The sequence below is a fragment of the Mandrillus leucophaeus genome, unplaced genomic scaffold (genome assembly GCF_000951045.1).
Source record: "Mandrillus leucophaeus isolate KB7577 unplaced genomic scaffold, Mleu.le_1.0 Scaffold747, whole genome shotgun sequence".
Taxonomy (NCBI): domain Eukaryota; kingdom Metazoa; phylum Chordata; class Mammalia; order Primates; family Cercopithecidae; genus Mandrillus; species Mandrillus leucophaeus.
The window spans coordinates 236,232-249,230 of NW_012108108.1; the positions used below are offsets into that span (position 1 = coordinate 236,232).

The 12,999-nt window shown below is 37.0% G+C and overlaps 1 protein-coding gene across 1 annotated transcript in view; it reads right to left on the minus strand.

The window, feature by feature from the left end:
- The window catches only part of LOC105529076 (protein TANC2-like), a gene marked incomplete at its 3' end in the record, with an annotated part of 274,386 nt that overhangs the window by 226,742 nt on the left and 34,645 nt on the right, over positions 1-12,999 (minus strand). The gene's annotated exons all lie outside the window — the stretch shown is intronic.

Sequence of the window (12,999 nt, forward strand, 5' to 3'; positions counted from 1 at the left end):
GGAAGGAAGGAAGGAAGGAAGGAAGGAAGGAAAGAAAGGGAGAAAGAGAGAAAGAGAGAAAGAGAGAAAGAGAGAAAGAGAAAAACGAAAAGGAAACCTGGTTTTATTAATCTTTTTAGCCACAATGCCTAGTTCACGGTAGGCTCTCAATATTTCTTGAATGAGTAAATAAACTGAGCAAAGACACGATTCATCAGATTACTGACTTAGTAAAGAAGGGGCATAATAAAAGTAAGTTTCATTTGGCGAGAAACGATCTTAAATCAACCAGAACCATGAGGACTACCTAGACTGAATGTGTACCAGGGAATCAAGAAAAGGCATGAAAATTCTAGGAATAGTTCAAAATTTTATCTGAGAGAAAACCAAGAAAATTCTAGGCTTACTTAGAACTTCTAACTCAAACTCTGATTATTTTCACACAGTTGTCCAAAGTTTCGAAAGGAAAAAAATGTATGAGCACAGATTATCATTATCATAAAAACAGCAATTCATTACTTAAAATTTACTAAGAGTCAAAAAAGACCAGGAGAACATACTTAAGTTGATTTAGGTAAAATATTTTGATGGGTGGCATAAATTACAGTGATGGCTACTTTTTGAAGATGTAGAGGGTTTTTTTTTTTTTTTTGCTAGTTCTAAAACTTTTTTAAATTACTTCAATATATAGAAAAGTAAAACATAAAGCTACTCATCTCCTAGTTACATTTTGATTAAATGATTTTCCTCAAGTTAACATACCAATAGAAAACTGATCATAATAAAATATTAATATAGGAACTCCACAAATTGAAGCTAAGTGGGAGAAGGCAGTTTGGTCGAATTGCCACTAATATATATCTAAATTTTACCCCACTTTTCCAAATTTTATATCCAAATTTTTATTAAAATGTTCACTCAGGAGGAATCATGAGATAAATTCCTGGCAAGTGAAATATCTGGACAGGAAAATAACAAGCCATTCACAGGCCCCCAATCATTTCTTACTTTCTTATACTTAGCTGATTTGAACATTATGTTATCTACATGGTCCCTAAGTTTTTAGGTTTGTGACACCCATTCTAAACCATTCAGGAGGAGTACTGACTTCTTAATGGTCCACCAAGGCAGGAGACTCAATAACCTATTTCAATGTCTTCTGCTATATTATCAACAGGCAATCAATTTTCATTTTCAATGTTCATCCCTCTTGTATATTTAAAGCCCTTTTCTTACCCTGTTGTTTAAAAAAAAGTAAAACATTCCATGCATACAAATGTTTATGTAATTAATAATGTAATCAAATTAACTATTAAGTACTTCTGTACTATTCTGATAATCATGACATCATGTTAATATTTCCATTCTAATGCCAGCTTTTTATTTTAACTTATTATTGTAGATTCAAGGGGATATGTGCAGATTTGTTTTCTTGGCAAAATGCATGTGACAGGGTTTGGCGTACAGATTTTGTCACTCAGGTAATAAGCATAGTATCCAATAGGTAATTTTTTGATTCTCACCTTCCACACCCCTCCATCCTCAAGTAGGCCCTGGTGTGTGTTCTTCCTTTCTTGTGTCCACATGTGCTCAGTGTTTATCTCCCACTTGTGAGAACATAAAGTAATTATTTTCTGTTCCTGCATTAGTGTGCTGAGGATAATGGCTTCCAGCTCCTCTGTCCATGTTGCTGCAAAGGACATGATCTCATTCTTTTATGCCTGCATAGTACTACATGGTGCATATATACATTTTCTTTATCCAGTCTACCGCTGATGAGCATTTAGGTTGATTTCATGATGTTGCTATTGTGAACAGAGCTATGATGAACATCCAAGCACATGACTTTTTGGTAGAACAATTTACATTGCTTTGGGCATATACCAGGGATGGCCAATCTTTTGACTTTCCTGGGCCACAGTGGAAGAAGAATTATCTTAGGCCACACATAAAACACACTCATGCTAGTAACAGTTGATTAGCTTTAAAAAAAAAAGTTGCACAAAAATCTCATAATGTTTTAAGAAAGTTTACAAATTTGTGTTGGTTATTTAAGTCTCTAATAATTTGTTTTATGAATTTGGGTGCCCCTGTGTTGGGTGCACATATGTTTACAACAGTTAGGTCTTCCTGTTGAACTGAATCCTTCGCCATTATGTAATGCCTTTTTGTCTCTTTTGACCATTATTGGTTTAAAGTCTGTGTATTAGGCTGTTCTTGCACTACTATAAATACCTGAGACTAGGTGATTTATAAGAAAAGAGGTTTAATTGGCTTGCAGTTCTGCAGGCTGCACAGGAAGCATAGCTCCATCATCTGCTTCAGGGGAGGCCTCAGGAAGCTTTTACTCATGGCAGGTGAAGCAGCAGCAGCCACAGGAAATGGCCAGAGCAGGAGTGAGAGAAAGAGCGCGTGTGTTGGGGGGAGGTTTCACACACTTTCAAAATGACCAGATCTCATAAGAGCTCACTCACTACTGTAAAGGTAGCATCAAGCCATGAGGGATCTGCTCCCATGACCCAAATACCTCCCTCAAGGCCCTGCCCCATCTCCAGCATTGGGGATTACAATTCAACATGAAATTTGGGCAGGGACAAATATTCAACTATATCAGTCTGTTTTGTCTGAAATTAGAATAGGAACCCCTGCTTTTTTCTGTTTTCCATTTGTTTGATGGATTTTTCTCTATCCCTTTACTTTGACCCTATGTGTGTTGATATTGATATGTGTGGATTTGATCCTGTCACGTTATTAGCTGGTTATTATGCAGACTTGACTGTGTAGCTGCTTTACAGTGTCAATCGTCTATGTACTTAAGTGTGTTTTTTGTGGTGGCCTACTAGTAATGGTCTTCCTTTTCCATATTTAGCACTCTCTTGAGGACCTCTTGTAAGACAGGTCTGATGGTAATGAATTCCATTGGCAATTGCTTGTCTGCAAAGCATCTTATTTCTCCTTCACTTACAAAGCTTAGTTTGGCTAGATAGGAAATTTTTGGTTAGAATTTCTTTTCTTTAAGAATGCTGAATACAGGCCCCCAATCTGTTCTTGTTTGTAGAGTTTCTGCTGAAAAGTCTGCTGTTAACCAGGGGTTCCCTTTTTAAGTGACCAGCCCCTTCTTTCTAGCCGCGTTTAACATTTTTTTCTTTCGGTTCAACCTTGGAGAATCTAATGATGATGTGTCTTGGGGATATTCATCTCACATGGATTTTCTGCATTTCCTGATTTGAATGGTGCCCTCTCTGGTGAGGCTGGGGGAATTTTCATGGATGACGTTCTCAAATATGTTGTCCAAGTTGCTTGCCTTCTCTCCCTCTTCTTCAGGGATGCCAATGAGTTGTAAATTTGATCTCTTTACACAATTCCATATTTCTCAGAGATTCTGTTCATTCTTCTTTATTGTTTTTTCTTTATTTTTATCTGACTGAGTTATTTCAGAGAACTGGTCTTCGAGCTCTGAGATTCGTTCCTCAGCTTGGTTGATTCTGCTGTTAATATTTGCAATTGTATTATGAAATTCTTGAAGTGAGTTTTTAGCTCTATGTAATCATTCTGGATCTTAAAATGGCCATTTCATCTTTCAGCTCCTGTTTCATTTTACTGTATTCCTTATATTCCTGGTATTGGGTTTTGACTTTCTCCTGAATCTCAATGATCTTCATTTCTAACCGTGTTTGGAATTCTCTGTCATCTCAGCCTGTTTGCCAGCTTTTTAAAAAATAACTTTTTCTATATCCACTTCCTGCTTAAATGGTTTGATATTATTTTTATTCTCATTTTTGGTTTGGTGGTGGATTGGCTTATTCTTATTTTTGACTTGGTTTCCAGTCTGAGAAACAAGTTTCTTGACATTAGAACTATGCCAGATAAATAAATTATGCCATTAAAATGCTTTAATAGTTTAAAGATTGAAGAAAATGTTTCAAATGGCAAGAAAATTAAAAATAAGGTAAGGTAATATATTAAGATATTGTCTGAAAGCCTCTAATTGCAAAAATAGGACCACAAACTGATCCAAATGGTGAACTAAGTATTATCTTTCCAGTCAATCCATACAATCTCCTTTTACAATTTTCTCCACAATAACAATTTGGACACGACCTTCAGAGTCCTTTTGAATACAAATCTGTTCATATAATTATAAAAAGCAAGTTATATATATTTAAAGTAAATGCTATCCATTTTCTAGCATTTGTCAACATAGAGCGTCTCCTCTGAGAAATTTCTGCAGGAGAACACAACACACACACACTAATGCATTTAATAAACACTTCCAATAACTTTTTAAACATTACAGATAAGATGCAGGGTTAATAATGCACACATGATGAAAATATTGGAATAAAGTAGTAATTTTATAATACATGGCACTAAAGGAAGAGATGCAAAACAGTTAAATATATGCCCTTAATTTTTTTAATGTATATTTGAAAAATATCTAAAAGAATAACTCCTTATACAGAAAACCAAAGAAAATATGGCAGAATATAATTAATGACTATACAGTTATTTAATGTTTAGCATACTTTTATCTCACTAAACTGTAAAAGCTACATAACCACTGAAGACATAGCAGCTAGCATGGTAACTGGAACATAAAAGGAATTTAAGCTAGGCTTGGTGTTTCATGCCTGTAATCTCAATGCTTTGGAAGGCCAAGGCAGGAGGATCACTTGAGCCTAAGAGTCCAAGACCAGCCTGGGCAACACAGCAAGTCATCACCTCAACAACACCACCACCACCACCAGCAGGCATGGTGGTATACAGCTGCAGTCCCAGCTACTCAGGAAGCTGAGAGGCAGGAGAACTGCTTGAGTCCATGAGTTCAAAGCTACAGTGAACTATGATCATACCACTGCACGCCAGCCTGGGTGACAGAGAGTGAGACTCTGTCTTTTTTTTAAAAAAAAAAAAAAAAAGAGGCTGGGTGCACTGTTCACACCTGTAATCCCAGCACTTTGGGAGGCCGAGGCGGGCAGATCACCTGAGGTCAGGAGTTCGAGACCAGCCTGGCCAACATGGTGAAACCCCGTCTATACTAAAAATACAAAAAAATTAGCCAGGCGTGGTGGTGCACACCTGTAATCCCAGCTATTTGGGAGGCTGAGGTAGGAGAATCACTTGAACCTGGGAGGCGGAGGTTGCAGTGAATCCAGATCACGCCACTGCACTCCAGCCTGGGCAACAAGAGCGGAACTCCGTCTCAAAAAAAAAAGGAAAAGAAAATTTAGGGAATATCTGCTGAAAGCATGAGAGGCTCTAAAAACTACAATCGCAAATAATCTTAAAAAAAAAACAGAGAAATACAGAAGAATGGAAGAACTCAAAAGAGTATGTATTATACTAGGAGAAGTAAATAACCGACAAATGCACTAGTGTTATTAAAAGAAAAACTTCAGCCGAATTAAATTTAAATGAGCTTAATTGAGCAATGAACGATTCACAAATCAGGCAGCCCCCAGATTCACACCAGATTCAGGGAGACTGCAGGGATGCTTCATGGTCAGAACAAATTTACAGACAAAAAAAGGGAAGTGATGGACAGAAATCGACAGCGAGCTACAAAAACAGCTGCACTGGTTACAGGTTGGCATTTGCCTTATTTGAACACACTCTGAACATGTAGCAGTCTATGAGTGGTTAAAGTATGGCTGCTAGAATTTGCTAAGACTCAGCTATTGCTACAGGTGCCTAATCCTAAGTGAGGTTTTAATCTTGTCTGCCTATTAAGCTAGGTTACAGTTTGTCCACAAGGACTCAAACATAGAAGTGCGGAGTCCTTCTCAGGCCATATTTAGTTTGCTTTAACTGTGTGAATGATGAGAATACTAGATAGAAACATAAATCTAGCATGAATTTGAGGCTTTTGGAAAAGGTAAAAACTCTATGTTTCAAAAAAAGTTATATACAGTAATAGGATCAAGCCAATACAAGAAAGACAAATCATTTGTCCACTATCTGGAAATTATATGTTCTTTCCTCTGTGAAAGGCATGTTGAAGTACTAAGAATTATCAAGAAAGGCCTTCTTTAAGTGTTGACTGAGATAAATTGCTAGATGCCTGATACATTCTAGGACACAACTTTGGAAGTTCTTATAATTACAGCAGTGCTATCACTGTTCATTGTGGTCTTGAACTCCTGGCTCAAAGGATGCTCCCATCCTCAGAGTAGCTGGGACTACCGGCATACACCACTCTGCCCAGCTGATAATCTTTGATAATTTCCCTAAAAGCAAAATTTTGAACTGCATTGAAGAGCTTCAAATTATGTAATCTCCTTCAAGACTGGAGGGCAAAGGAAGGAAATGGAACAATTAATAAAGAAGTTTTGAGAAAGGGAAGTAACTGATGATGGGTTCTACAACCAGCCTTGTTTGCAGCACAAGCACTGCTTAAATTATGAATCCTCATTTTTGCAATACTTATTATCACGTTATGTACTCCTTTCCTCTTTCCACCACTTCAAAGCTCTTTCACATGGCACCTAAACTGCCCTGGCCAACTGGTGGCCAATACTAGGAGCTAGCTGACCCAATGTTTCTTTACCTCGACACACTCCACCAACCTTGTTCCCCATTAGACTAAACTGCCTAACTTCTGAATTTCAAGTAAGTATTTTATAAAATATTTTATCAAATATTTCCAGATAGACTTACAGCTGAGTTCTCAATCCACCCTCGATTCTGGATCCTTACATTATGAGCTAAGAATTATATGTCCCTTGTTTGTCCACTCCAAACCAACTACAACTGCCAACATTATCTAAGCCACTGCAGGCAGGCCTTCCCAGGAAACAATGTGAGCCAGTCAGACAAGATAATAGGATTTATAAAAGGTCTTGAAAAAAATGGTTTTATTATTCTACAATGCGTGTTCATCGTAAAAGAAAGAAAAAAAAATCAGAAGAAAATGGAAACATGATGGATTTATCTAAAAGAATGATGTAACAATGAAATAAGTGATCACTCTTTCATCCTTCTTCAGGTTTCTTATTGCTTTGCCCGAAGTATTGCATCATCTTTCGAGAAGACATAAAAGAAACAGTACACATCAGCTTTGTAGCCTTTGTTAAAGCTCTTTAACACAGTTAACAATACAATAATTTTCATTTTCTACCCAAAATGTCAAAGAGAATAATATTTCCAGAGGAAGATGTATCACAATTATTATATCAGAAGAAGAATTCAAAAAGACAGATGGTAGTACTCCAGACGCTACTGATAAAGGTGAAACTGATCATCTAAGAGAAATCTCAGACTATGAGTCTTCAGATGACCATACCCTAGATTAATTTTCTCAAACTCAAGAACTGGTGAGTGAATCCTAGGAATACAAGGTTGGTTCAGCATACGAAAATCAATGTAATATACCAAATAATTACCTCCATAGACACAGAAAAAGCATCTGACAAAAGGCAACACCCTTTCATGATTAAAAAAGAAATACTCAACATACTAGAAATAGAAACATCCTCAGTCTGATAAATTGCATCTACAAAAAGCCTGTGGCTAAGATCATGCTTAATTCTGAAAGACTGAACACTTTCCTCGTAAGCTGGACAAGACAAGAACATCCATTTAACTAGCCTGGCAAACATGGCAAAATCCCATCTCTACTAAAAATACAAAAAAAAAAAAAAAGAGCCAGGTGTGGTGGTGCATGCCTGTAATCCCAGATACTCAGGAGGCTGAGGGAGGAGAATCGCTTGAACCCAGGAACCCAGGAGGCAGAGATTGCAGTGAGCTGAGAACACGCCACTGCACTCCAGCCTCGGTGGCAGAGTGAGACTCTGTCTCAAAAAAAAAAAAAAAAAAACCACTTACCACTTCTATCCACCATTGTACTTGAAGTTCTATCCAGGGCAATTAGGCAGAAAAAGAAATAAAAGGCATCCAAATTGGAAAGGAAGAAATAATAACTCAGTCTCTAGTCACAAACGACATGACCTCATATGTAGAAAATCCTAAGGAATATACCAAAAATCTATTAGAGCTAATAAATGAATTCAGCAAATTGGCAGGACAAAAGATACATATTAAAAAATCAGCTGTATTTTTTTTTTTCTTTTAAGACAGGCTCTCACTCATTCAGGCTGCAGTGTGTGGCATCAGCATGGCTCACTGATGCCTTAAACTCCTGGGCTCAAATAATCCTCTTGCCTCAGCTTCCACAGCAGCTGGGACTACAAGTACACGCCATCACACCTAATTTTTTTTAATTTTTCTTTTGTAGAGACAGGGTCTTGCTATGTTGACCAGGCTGATTTCAAACTCCTGGCCTCAAACAATCCTCCTGCCTCAGTCTCCCAAATTCCTGGGATTATAGGCACGAGCCACCATGTCTGGCCTGAAAAATTAGTTGTATTTCTTTACACTATCAATGAACAATCCAAAAATGAAATAAAAAATAATTTACAATAGTATCAAAAAGAACAAAAAAATTGTTATTAACCAAAGTATAAAACTTGTACACTGAAAATTACAAAACATCACTGAAAGAAATGAAGGAAGACCTAATTAAATGGAAAGACATCCATGTTCATGGATTGGAAGACTTAATGGTAAGATGGCAACAGTCTCCAAATTGATGTATAGATTCAACAAAATATTTAACAAACTCCCAGCTACTTTCTTTTCAGAAATTGAGACACTGATCAAAAAACTAATGTGGAAATACAAGGGACCCAGAATAGCCAAAACTTAAAAAGCAAGAACAATATCAAACAAAGTCGATAGAGGTTCCCCAAAGGTGACCACATCCTAATTTCTGGAATTTGTGAATGTTACCTTACATGGCAAAGGGACTCTGAAGATGTGATTAAGTTGAGAATCTTAAAATAGGGAGATTTTCCTGAATTTTATCCAGGCAGACCCAACGTAGTCACAAATGTCATTAAAAAATGGAAAAAGGCAGTAGAAGTATCAGAAGAGGAGATGTGATGACTAAAGTAGACATCAGAGCAATGCGGTCACAAGCCAAGGAATGCAGATGGCCTCTAGAAGCTGGAAAAGGTAAAAAACAGATTCTTTCCCAGAGTCTCCAGAAGGAACAGAGGTATGCCAAAACATTGGTTTTTGCCCCATAAAAAACTCATTTCAAACTTCTGACTTCCAGAACTGTAAAAAGTATTAAAATAATACATTTATGTTGTTTTATGCCACTGAACTTGCGGAAATTTGTTATAGCAGCAATAGGAAACAAATTATAATAGTAGCCAATATGTATTACACAGTTACATATATCATATGTTATAGAAGCATAGAACAATGTCTCAAGTGTCTATAAAAGCATGAAGAGCTGTCACACTATTAATGTGGTGGTCCAAATGCTGTGTTGCTATTTAAGAATCATTTACTCTACTATATGTATCTTTTTATATGTAAGAGCAAAGTTCTCAGTTCTAAGTAAAAACACCTGAATTTTTTATTTGGCACTAAAATGACTCTATACTTCTTCTTACAGTAAGGTATTCCATATCACTTAACAAATCAGTGAAACAAAAAATACTGGACTAATAGTATACTCATTATGACAAAAATACACTTTATGCATTGATAAAAAATTTATACCATATCTAAAGAGTTCAGAGGACAGCAGAATCTCACAACATACCGCATAAGAACTATTACACTGGGATGGGCCATGGCTATGCAAGGGATACAGAAACATAAATCTTACACTCAATCTTGCCTATGCAACCCTAAAGGTTTCTAGTTAGATTGCTATAGAGAAAGATAAGCACATACAGTCATCCCTCAGTATCTGCTAGGGATTCATTTTAAGACACTCCCACACCTGCCCCATACACCCATCCTACGGATACCAAAATTTGCAGGTGCTTAAGTCCATTATGTAAAATGATACAGTATCTGCATATAACCTATGCATTTCATCCTGTATACCTTAAAACATCTCTAGATTCTTATAACACCTAATATAATGTAAATGCTATGTAAATACTTATCTATACTTATTTGTATTATTTATCTACTTATTTTTAATATTTTTGATCCATGGTTGGCAGACACAGAATCCCACATGCAAAGGGTCAAACCTGGCATGAAACAACACAAGAAAACATGCATAAAACTCCCCTCCACCAGTCCATCCACCCAGATGTTAAGAAGTGGTTTCAATAAATGTGATGAAAATAAAGGCTTTAGGGTCCTAGTCGGTCTCCTCTGGTCTTTAATTCTTCTCTCTCTAAACTGGAATCCTTGATTCATCATTTCATTTGTTTTTGCTCTAGATTCTTATAACCGTAATACAATGTATGTTATGTAAATACTTATACCATATTTATTTGTATTATCTACTTAGTTTTAACACTTTTGATCGATGGCTGGCAGACACAGAACCCAAACAAGCAGAGGGTCAAACCTGGCATGCAACAGCACAAGAAAACATGCGTAAAACATGTGTAAAATTCATCATTTCATTTTTTTAAAATATTATTTTGTATTTACTAGTTTTTCCCACAAGAAAATGATCTGTCATTTCAATCACTCTCCCACCAAACCCCCAAACTCCCTTGCCCCTTTGCTCTCTGATTCCACATAAAATACAAATCAAAATTCAAGCTGATTTCAACTATACTAAGGCTGCTGAGCACTGCTAAAGAAAGTCATATTAGTTAGTGATATACCAAATATGTCAGAAATCTATGCTTGCAAATCTCAACTGACCCTTTTCACTTCTTAGCAATCTATTGCTTTTTTAGTCAGTTCCCTGTGAACATTCTCTGACCTCATTTCTTTGCATCACTCTCAACTCATATTTTCAGCTTCCATAACACAAAGAAAAATACAGGCCATAAAAATTATCAGAAAGAACTCTGTCAACTACCCACCAACAAACCTACAGACCTAAGCCCATTAACACACACCCTTCACCTCCTATTAAAATAGACATATTCCTTTGTTTCTCCGAGGTCAAAATATCTACCTTTACTCTGTATCCCACTCCCACTCATTCACCCAGGAACCTCTTGTATTTTGACTTCTGTATTTTGAAACTCATCTTTAATAGCTATTTCTGTCAGCATTTCAAGATGCTCCCGTCTTTAAAAAATAAAAATCATGGTTGGGCACAGTGACTCACACCTGTAATTCCACCACTTTGGGGGGCCAAGGTGGGAAGATCACTTGAGCTAGGAGTTTAAGACCAGCCTGGGCAACACAGGGATATCTCTATAGAAAATTAAAAAAAAAAAAAAAATAGCCAGCAATGATGATGCATGCCTGTAGTCCCAGTTACTTGGGAGGCTGAGTTAGGAGGACTGCTTATGCCTGAGGTCAAGGCTGCAGTGAGCTGTGTTCATGTCACTGTACTCCAGCCTGGGTGACAGAATGAGACTTTCTCAATAACTAATTAATTCCTCTTTCAATGTCCTCTCCTCCTAGTTCATCCATTGCCTTTGCTGTCATCTATCATCTGGATAACCAAATTTCACTCCAGGCCTCTCTTACGAACAACTCTCCTCTGGTATTTTCTAGCCCAGTAAATTAGTATCGTCGCTAAGTTGGTCAACCATCCTTTATTAGCTTTTACTCACCAAACTTCTCTAACCAAAAAGCACACCTTGGCCAGGAATGGGGGCTTACACCTGTAATCCCAGTACTTTGGGAGGCCAAGACGGGCGGATCACGAGGTCAGACCAGACTGACCGAGATGAAACCCCTGTCTCTACTAAAAATACAAAAAAAATTAGCTAGGCGTGGTGGCACACGCCTGTAGTCCCAGCTACTCAGGAGGCTGAGGCAGAAGAATCACTTGAACCCGGGAGGCGGAGGTTGCAGTAAGCCGAGATGGCACCACTGCACTCCAGCCTGGGTGACAGCGAAATTCCATCTCAAAAAAAAAGCATGCCTTTTAGATTCTATGAGTTTTGCAGGAATGGCTTTTCTCTAGATAGCTGGATTAGCTCCATCAATGACCACAGCCATTATCTAATAAAATATTTTAAAGTTATATTACAGAATTATTTTGTTACCAGTTCAGTAAAAGGGCAAATGAAGAAGAGTACACAGAACTACCACTACTACTTCCTGCATCATTCGCCTTCCCTTGGTTTCTCCAAGCACATAATGAACAGGTTTAACATGCCTGTGAAGTTAAAATTAAACTGTTATTTCAAAGGATTAAGTCCAGGCACTAAGCATTCTTATAAATAACATCAAGAAACAACCAAAACACACTAACATGGCAAAAATCTTATTTTAGAGACATGTTAGTGAAAATTCTTCACAAATTATATTTTTTGCACTTAGCAACACTTCTCTACTGCATGAAATACAGATGGCAACACTGCCTCAAATCTTTTTCTAATATTAATCTATAAATTTTAAAAACAAAATGCCTTCTGATCTTCTATCTATTCAGTGTTTCCTGAGAACAAATTAAGTATAAGGCCCTTGGCAGGTACTGTACAGAATTTTTTAAAAGGTTAACAAGCAGTTCTGCCTAAAAGAAGCATCAGTCTGTTAATGAGAATTAAAGGGAAGTGAGCCCAAGTAAAATTCAAACTAGAAGGTGCGAGGTATCACAAGAGAAAGATAAAGCGTAAAGGAAATTTATAAGAGAGAGGGGATTCTTTAGAGGCTTAAGTAAACATATTCGTTAAGTACATACTATATGCTTTTGCATAAGTAAAATAATTTTCACATCCCAGAAATAAAGTCCAAGGGGAACTTTATACAAAATCTTTGGCTCCTTTTCTCCAACCTGAATGAAAGTAGAACACTAATCTTGCTTCTTTTAGTCTCTAATGCTCAGTTCCTGGGCATGCTGAAAAACTGTAGCTAGTACTGGTTTGTCTTCTGAAAGTTTCAAAGCCATACCTGAGTGCTGGTTTTGAAAATCTGGGGCATCTAAAATCATACTCAGTGAGAATCATGTTATTATTTTTGCCCTAATTCTGTAGCCCTAATTGTATACCACTAAAAAAATTCCTTCCCTTCTTTATTCTCTTCCAAATTCCTGATTTGCCTACTTTTGGCTGTAACCCAAAGCAACTGCTA